Source organism: Rhododendron vialii, chromosome 9a, assembly GCF_030253575.1.
Source record: "Rhododendron vialii isolate Sample 1 chromosome 9a, ASM3025357v1".
NCBI classification, from domain to species: domain Eukaryota; kingdom Viridiplantae; phylum Streptophyta; class Magnoliopsida; order Ericales; family Ericaceae; genus Rhododendron; species Rhododendron vialii.
Genome location: NC_080565.1, coordinates 603,277 through 612,594, shown reverse-complemented (window position 1 = coordinate 612,594; position 9,318 = coordinate 603,277).

The following is a 9,318-nucleotide window of genomic DNA, read 5'->3' as shown; positions in this document are numbered from 1 at the left end:
ACAAGTACTTCATTACTTTTATCGATGATAGCACTCGGTTTTGCTATGTGTATTTGCTGAAAAGCAAGGATGAAGCCCTAGACAAGTTTGTTCATTACAAGACTCAGGTTGAGAATCAACTGAGCAGAAAGATTAAGGTGGTCAGAAGCGATCGTGGTGGTGAATTTCAGTCACCATTTGGAGAATTCTGTGCCCAACACGGAATTATCTATGAAACCACGGCACCTTATTCGCCTCAGACTAACGGTATAGCTGAGCGCAAGAATCGTACATTGAAGGATATGATGAACGCAATGTTGATCAGTTCTGGGTTGCCTCAGAACATGTGGGGAGATGCTGTTCTCACCGCTAATTATATCCTCAATAAAATACCTCGCAAAGATGTTGGTAAAACCCCGTATGAATTGTTTAAAGGTAGGAAACCTACCTATACATTCTTACGAACATGGGGTTGTCTAGCGAAGGTGGCTGTACCTCCTCCTAAGAAGGAGAAGATAGGCCCTAAAACCGTTGATTGTGTGTTCATCGGTTATGCAGACGATAGTAGTGCCTATCGATTTCTTGTGTATGAGTCAGATATACAAGATATTCACAAGAATACTCTCATGGAGTCTAGAAATGCAGTGTTTTTTGAACACATATTCCCTTATAGATCCATTGGAGAGTCAAGTTCTGCTAAACGGACCTTGCATCTGGCTAATGAAAGCAGATGAGGCCAAGAAGAGAAAGTTGATGTTGAACCTCGACGTAGCAAGCGACCTAGAACATCAACAACATCTTTTGGTCCAGATTTTCTGACTAATCTAGTAGAGAATGAGCCTCGGACATACCAGGAAGCTGTAAGCTGCCCTGAAGGTCCTTTATGGAAAAAGGCCATTAAAAGTGAGATTGACTCCATACTGCAAAACCATACGTGGGAACTGGTAGATTTGCCACCAGGCAGTAAGCCTCTCGGCTACAAGTGGATCTTCAAAAGGAAGATGAAAGCAGATGGGTCAATTGATAAGTACAAAGCTAGGCTTGTTATCAAAGGATATAGACAAAAAGAAGGCCTAGATTACTTTGATACTTACTCACCAGTCTCAAGGATTACTTCCATCCGGATGATCATCGCGATCGCAGCATTGCTTAACCTTGAGATACATCAAATGGATGTAAAAACAGCTTTCTTGAACGGCGATTTAGATGAAGAGATCTACATGGAACAACCCGAGGGTTTTTCCGCGCCAGGCCAACAAGGGAAAGTTTGCAGGCTTGTTAGATCTTTGTATGGTCTAAAGCAAGCACCGAAACAATGGCATGAGAAATTTGACAGTGCTGTGCTGTCAAGTGGTTTCAAGATCAACGAATGTGACAAGTGCATTTACGTCAAAGACACAGACGAAGGGTACGTCATTTTGTGTCTCTACGTTGATGACATGCTCATTGTTGGTAGCAATGAAAGGGTCATTCAATCTACCAAAGACAACAACTCAAAGTTTGACATGAAGGATATGGGCCTTGCAGATGTCATTCTAGGTGTCAAGATCACCAGAACATCTGTCGGACTTGCATTGTCTCAGACACATTACGTTGACAAGATTCTTGAAAAGTTCAACTCGTCTGATTCAAGTGTAGCAAGAACCCCTGTGGATTTAAGTCTGCATTTATCCAAGAATGGGGGGGAAGGCGTATCTCAATTAGAGTATTCTCGGATAATTGGGAGCCTAATGTACCTGATGAGTTGTACAAGGCCCGATATAGCTTATTCGGTCAGCAGACTAAGTAGATACACGAGTAATCCAGGTCGTGATCACTGGAAGGCGATAGTCAGGGTTCTGCACTATTTAAGGTATACTCGTGATCTGGGGTTGCACTACACCAGATATCCAGCAGTACTAGAAGGGTATTGTGATGCGAACTGGATATCAGATATGAAAGACTCAAAATCCACAAGTGGATATGTCTTTATACTTGGTGGTGCAGCCGTTTCTTGGAAATCCTCCAAACAGACGTGTATAGCACGTTCAACGATGGAATCAGAGTTTATTGCTCTAGATAAAGCGTCTGAGGAGGCCGAGTGGCTCCGTCAATTTTTGGAGGATATTCCCAGGTGGCCAAAACCTGTGCCAGCAATCAGTATCCATTGCGACAGTCAATCTGCGATTGGTAGGGCACAGAGTAATATGTATAATGGTAAGTCTAGACATATTCGACGTAGACATAATACCATTAGACAACTACTCTCAAGTGGGGTTGTCGCTATTGACTATGTGAGGTCAAAGGACAATATTGCGGATCCGCTAACCAAAGGGTTAAACCGAGAGTTAGTTGAGCAAGCATTGAAAGGGATGGGGCTAAAGCCACTACGCTCATAGTTACCGCGGGGGTAGCCAACCTAGCTGACTGGAGACCCCAAGATCTAGGTTCAATGAGACTATCTTTCGCGAGTAGCTGAGAACGATCACTGAGGAGACTCGGTCTCCTGCCCATTCCTATGGTGTAAAACAGTGATACCTGTAATTGGAAAGAGGTTAAGCATTGCTTTTAATGACTCCTATGCGCTGGATTGCCAGGCGGGGTATAGCAGGATACCCTTTATAGGAAGGTCACCTATGTTAGTATGAAGTGGGGCCGCTTCTTTGAGAATTGTGGCAAAATTCTCGAGAAAATACTCGCAGAACCAGGTAGGGGGTGTCATGGCCAAAATGAACCCAACAGTGAGAACTGAACTACGTCAGGAGAAGTCCTGTGTGACGTCTATTGTATTGGTTTACATCGACGACGGAACAGTTCAAAGCGGGACCGCACACTGGTTAGCCAGTAAACCCGATAGGCTATCAGAAGGGAAGGTTCCAGGCCAAAAGCCACCTATCCTATGCAGGAATTATCCGTTGTCGCTCTCTCGGATCAACTTTGTACTCTGCACCAGCTTGACTGCCAATTCCATTCATGGGGGGGATTGTTGGAAATTTACGGAATTTCGGGTGAATGAAACCGGGATTTTGGAGGGTCTTCCGAGGCAACCGGTCCCGGGTTCGTTGTATCTGGACGCACCACCACAATCAATAGACGTATTGATGTGTGTGGCCGTAACTCCCGTAACCCCTCTACCTTGATGGCAGCATTACTCCTCCCCATGATGGCCATGATGATGTTTTATTCAGCAATTGATGGCTGTTTTATTCTTGTAACCTCCAAGCATTTGATGGTAGCATAATGACTGAATTCATTTCAGCATTTGATGGCTGCATTCACCCCTTCTTCCTCCTCCACTCTATATAAAGGAGGCTCACGTTTTGGAGGAAGGATCAGAAAATTCCAGCCCTTCCAGTAATTCCAGCATATTGTTCTTTGAGAGAGAGTGACAGGCGGTAGTCAGTTCACCAAGGCGGTCGACGGCGGTGTTCCGACAGCTTGCGGTTTAGCTGAGCCAACCCTGGGAGGAAGACGCCGAACCAGAACCTACAACACCGACGGTAGGCGGCGAATCTTTCTTAAGGAGACTGTGGTATCACACAGGACTCGGTTTGTTTTTCCTGGAAAATCGTTTCGTATCTCTACTGTTCCATTCTGTTTAGTAATTGTATTATGCCTCGATTATGTAATTCTTATAGTATCAATGAAATTGTTCTCTGGAATTTCTGTCATTGCCGGATTTTTTCCAACAAATTTGTCATGAGGGATAGACGTACCTTGTGAGATCTCTGTGTGATGATGAGTCCGGGAGTAGAGAGAGAGAGAGAGAGAGAGAGAGAGAGAGGGAGAGGGAGAGGAGAGTTTGAGACGTGGCAATAGAGAGAGAGAGAGAGAGAGAGAAAGGAAGGTTGATCAGTACTACTGTAAATAAAGATAAAGTGAATAACTTTTGCTATTTAGCTTTCTTCTTCTCGAGCAATCTCATGAGTTTTCTTTTCTTGATCTTTGGTTTTGGAATCTCAGGTACCTCACGCTTGCTTGCTTCAGATACCTTTCTATTCTTGTTCAACTTGGCATTAGATTCCAAAAGTGATCTCTTCTTAATCTTCAACTTGGAATGCATCAGATTCCAAAAGTGATCTTCTTGCTTCAGATACCTTTCTATTCTTGATTGTTGCAGATAATTGAAGAATGTGATCAATTTGGCAAAACCAAAAAAAAAACAGAGATATAGTAACTGTAATTGAAAAATGTGGCACTAATGCTTGATTGGATGCATGGAGCTATGTCTGACGAAATTCATGAAGCTTTTTGCCCTTAATTTTTTGGCACATTCTCTGTACTACGGCCAGATCAATCTCGATCTGACTCGTATTGACAAATTGTGATGTGGTCGTCATTTTTCATTCAATTCAGAATTCCGTATTTTGAATGAAAAATGGGTATATTGGGTACATGTCACTTTATCATATTCTTATTTTAAAAGTAATTGATTGATTTTGCTGTATCCTTGGAGTTTCGTTATCCTTATGCTTAGGTTCTGTTTGGAATTTGTGAAAGGAAATGAATAAAAATCCTTGCCTTGTTTGGTTCCTACAGAGAGTGTTGGAAAAAATTTCGTAAATAAGTTGTAGCTTTTTCTCTAATTTCCCTGTTACCTTTTCCATAATTTTCTTGTACTTTTTGTTCCTTCTTTTTTCCTTTCTTCTCCCTGCTTCCAAAAATAGCCTTAGAGTGGCTTGAAAAATAATTCAGTGCCTCAGGTGGTGTTCCAGGCCCCCTTCTCCACCACACAATCATGTTGGCCCAACACCAAGTTTAAATTGGTTGAATGTTTTCCTTCACATATTTCATTCATATTATCTCTTTTCTTGTTTCGCTCATTTTAACCTTGTTTGGCTCCTCTCTCAAAAATATTCTCTTCAAATTTTTTGACTGTTTTGTCATCGGTGTTTTTTCATCTTTAGTGAATTTTTATCAAATTTTTACTTTTTTAATATATATAGCATGCCTCTATTCAAATTTTAACTTATTTTTATCAAATTTTTACTTATTTTTACTTTTTTAATTATAGTACTAGCCTTGGGTTTCCAGAGCCCACTACTCGGCCGTCAAATGGAGCTAATCCTATTCAGCCCAACAGCCTAAGCCCAATTCTCCATAGTCCACAAATGTATCGAGCCCGGGCCCTTCGACTAATTTATAGGCCCAAATCCCCCACCAACTATCCGGAGTTACCTTGCGTCTCTAGATTATTCTCGTCCTCTAGTACGGAGGGCCACTTATGGGTGTGCAAAAAATCCGTCAAACAGCCAAAAAACCGACTCAACCCTAGCTGATCCCATCGACATTCACAATCGGGGAGAATGAATGAGTTGGGTTAAGCAAATGATGAGCTCTACGTAGTCGCAGGTTGGGTTTACTGTGAATTAAATCTTCTCAACCCGTCATGAACCCCGTCCAAGATTCCAAACCGCTATATATTTGTGTTAAAAAAACACCACACGCACAGCGATTGAACTTTGAGAATCTGGTCTGATTTTGTTGTTAAACTTACTCTCTCATACCTTATAGTCTAGTCTAGAGAGTAGTTCGTTGCTCTTTTTCTAATTTATAACTCTTGTTAATCTTGTGTTCTCATTTATTTGTTTCCTATATTAGTTTTGAGTTTTTTTCCCCTTCACCGCTGAAAAGATCAACTAAACTGTTGGTGTTTAGGGAATTTTGTTTAACTTTGGATCATGATTTTTAGAATTCTATTCTGGCTCCGTTCAGTTGCCAGGAATATTGTACGGAAAAGTTATTCTCAGGAAAAGTCAAGTAAAGCGAAGTAAAGGAAAAAGAAAATTATTTTCCTGTGAGTGTTCATTTGACAAAAGAATTTTGCAAGAATAATTAAGGTTTAGTTGTTCATTTGTCAGGAAAAAGAAACTTTCGGGAAAATTTTGTGAGTGTTCACTCATTTTCCTTTTCCCGCGACGCAAAATCCTGTGTTTTTTGCAGGATCACTTTTGCAGGAAAGTAATTCCTGCAGGAAAACTTAAAATTATGTTTCCCACTACTTTCCTGCCAACTGAATACTACAAAAATCATAGGAAAGTTGATTTTCCCATCCTTTCTTGTCATTTCCTGGCAACTGAACGGAGCCATTAACGAATCGAACAGGTACATAGGATCATGATTTTTAGAATCCTATCATCAAAAAGAATCGGACAGGTACATAGGAAATGTAATCCAATAGGAACAAAAATTGAAGTGGGGAAGAACGTAAGAGAGTGACAATAATTGAGTTGAGACTCAACCTCTGGTCAAAATGAATGACCTAAATGCCCAACTTTACAATCTGCTTGTACGTGTTATATTTGACAATTTTGACTCTTTTATGGACCAAAAATATATATATATATATATATATAACAAAATTCCAAATCATTGGCCGGCTATGGACTACGTTTTCAAAGGGAAGGACCATGCATGAATCATGATGCATATTCTAAAGTTTGGTGCAGGTCATTGTCGCTGTGGTTACCTTTTTAGGTATGTGCCCAGTTATATAATATAATTGAAGTTTCAAAAAAACAATTTTCCTTCTCGTGTGAAAAGAACTCCAAGTAGCCAACCGAATGACACTTCCTTACATTTTTCACATGAAATGTGAGAGTTCGATTCTCGCTAGGAGCGCAAATACTTGGTGAGGTAATTAATGTTCTTTGGGTTTGCCCCACTTGTATGCCGCTTAGCGGTATCCCTCCCATCTCTTTAGAAGTAAGTTAAACATCTATCGAGTTTTAAAATAAAACAAAAAAAAACCTCCAAGTATATGAGTCCAAGGCTTATATATATGAGTCCCAGTCAAACGTGTTTACTAAAAATCACCACCATTTCAAACATGTTACACGTGTGCACTCTACTTTTTACATCGAAATATATATGGAATGTACCCTCAAATTTAGTTTAGCTCCTTTCAAAAAAAAAAAAATTAGTTTAGCTCATGAATAAAACTCCCTCTTTATGTTAAAAAAAAAAAACTCTCTCTTTCAAAACTTGAGTACTGACGCGGTGACGCCTGAAGAAACAAACTTTGCGATTGTATACAAATAAATAAGGGCGATGATTTTTGCACTTCGTTTTTTGATAATTACACTTTAATATTTATTTTTTAGTGTTCTTGTAATGTGTATTTTGAACATTAGAAGACATATATTGGAGTGCGCTTATCAAAAAATTGAGTGCTAAAATCAATTACCTTAAATAAGGATCAACTTTAAAAAAATAATTTGTTACGTGCTTTTAATACTCTTTCAAATTTTAGGGCTGACTTTTGTGAACCTATACAAATATGAGAAGATTTTTTCTGACATTTTTTAATCAGGGTAAGAAAATAAAAAAAAATACCGATTATACTGCTTAAACCATCTTAACCGAACATTAATGATTGGTTTCTTACCTTTGATTGGTCAAGGCGGTTTTCAATTTGGAAAAACTGAACCAAATCGATTCGGCAACGGTTTATAAACTTGGAAACCAATTAACACCAAAACTGACCAAATATAACCCTCTCTTTATTTCACCGTTCCAATTACGCATTTAGTTTCTTAACCAAGCAAAACTCAAGATTGCAAATGATTGCAACCCTAATTCTCAATCTTTTTTTTTTTTTTTTTTTGGTCTATGCTAAAACGATTATCAAATGCCAAGGGTGTCCCTAGTTTTGTTATGTCATAAAACACAGATGCTCACGTAAGTTAGAAGATTAATGGAGGTTGGAGGATCGCAGCCTACGCCTAAAAGCTCTCATTTAAAATGTTGCAAATTAAGTTCAGGTTCATTAAACTAGCAGTAATTCTTTACCAGTGATTCGGTGGCTGTTAGGCCAATGTATCCGATCCACGCAAACAAGAAAAAAGGGACACTCCTTAATTGGTGGTCGTAGTCATAGTGGTTCTACTAGTGACAGATTAGAATGGTTTATGATGTTATAGAATTTTTTTTTTATTTTACTTTTACGATTAGATTTCGATGAAGCTTATGATGAAGTGTGTGTTTTTTTGGCTGGGAAAGATTTGTCTGGTTTGGGATATAGCCGTTGGACTGAATTCCCACCGTCGTGGTTGCTTGGTTCTCTGTCCAGGAACAAGTCTTCTGCTTAATGTATTTTGATTGAGATTAATAACGTCACTTGTTATTGTTTTTTGCACTTATTCCGAAAGAGAACTTACCGGTACTTGATAGAAGGAATCTATGAAGAAAAAAATTCACGAAAAACAAAAAGAATCTAAGAGCTTGTTCTTCTAAAAAAGTCATTGGCTTTCCCGCCAAAAATGAGCCAAATAAATCCACATAAAAACAAAAATAAGCTAATAAATCACTTTTTCGTCTTTATTCAAAAAATATTGGATTTCGATCAAAATTTTATACTTTTTAGATTCCTCTCGTCATGAAGATGCAATAATCCCCAAAAAAAAATAAGGATAATCTAAGTGAAACGAAAAAAAATTTGAATAAAGACAAAAAATAAGCCACTTTGACTTATTTGTCTGAACACCCCTAAATCAGATAGACTGTTTAAATTATTTTTATTTTTATTCAAAAAAATTTAATTTGGTTCATAATTTTGTTTTTCCTAAAATTCCTTTTATGGAAGGCAAATCTCTCAATAACCTAAAACTTAACTCTCGGAAAAAATTAATCCGGCATATTATAAGCCAAAACACCCCTAATTTATCGTGTCAATAATCATGGCCGCCTTTTTGTTTCTTTATTGACCCTTGTTCTTTACCACTTGGATCCATTATCTTATTAATATACCATTCACGTTTGGTGATCTGAATCCTATAGTGGTGGGCTCCACCCATCACACTCCATAAGTCAGTATCCATCATCAGACGGAAATGGGAAATTGGAAATTTCCTCCCCTCTTCCTATCCTTCTTTCGGTTACGTTTGTTAGCAGCAACACAATGCTCTGTGATAACAGCCGTCGTTGTATATATCCAGATACAAATGTATAAATGCGTTTGGAAGAATCCGATGTATTTAAGTCTCACATGAAAAGCATTGAATTTATGCACATCGATTGAACTATTCTCGACACATCAATCTTTAAATCTTTCGTGAACGTGTCTGTCATAGCGTTTTTGGTGTTAACATGAAGAGGCCAAATGGTGGTGACTGTTGCAATAACTAGGGGATAAGCACAGAAATCTGAGTTAAATTAGCAACTTATGTGGCGTTTCACTTTTCAAAAAAAATACTTTTTAAAAAAATAAGATAATTTTAAACTCATATATAATGAAAATAAAAAATATTTTTTTAATTTTTTTGCAACGTTTAAAAGATCTTAATGAGATTTATCAAACAAAATTCATATTGATCGAAAAATTATTTTCGTAAACACATAATTTTTAAATTTAAAATTACC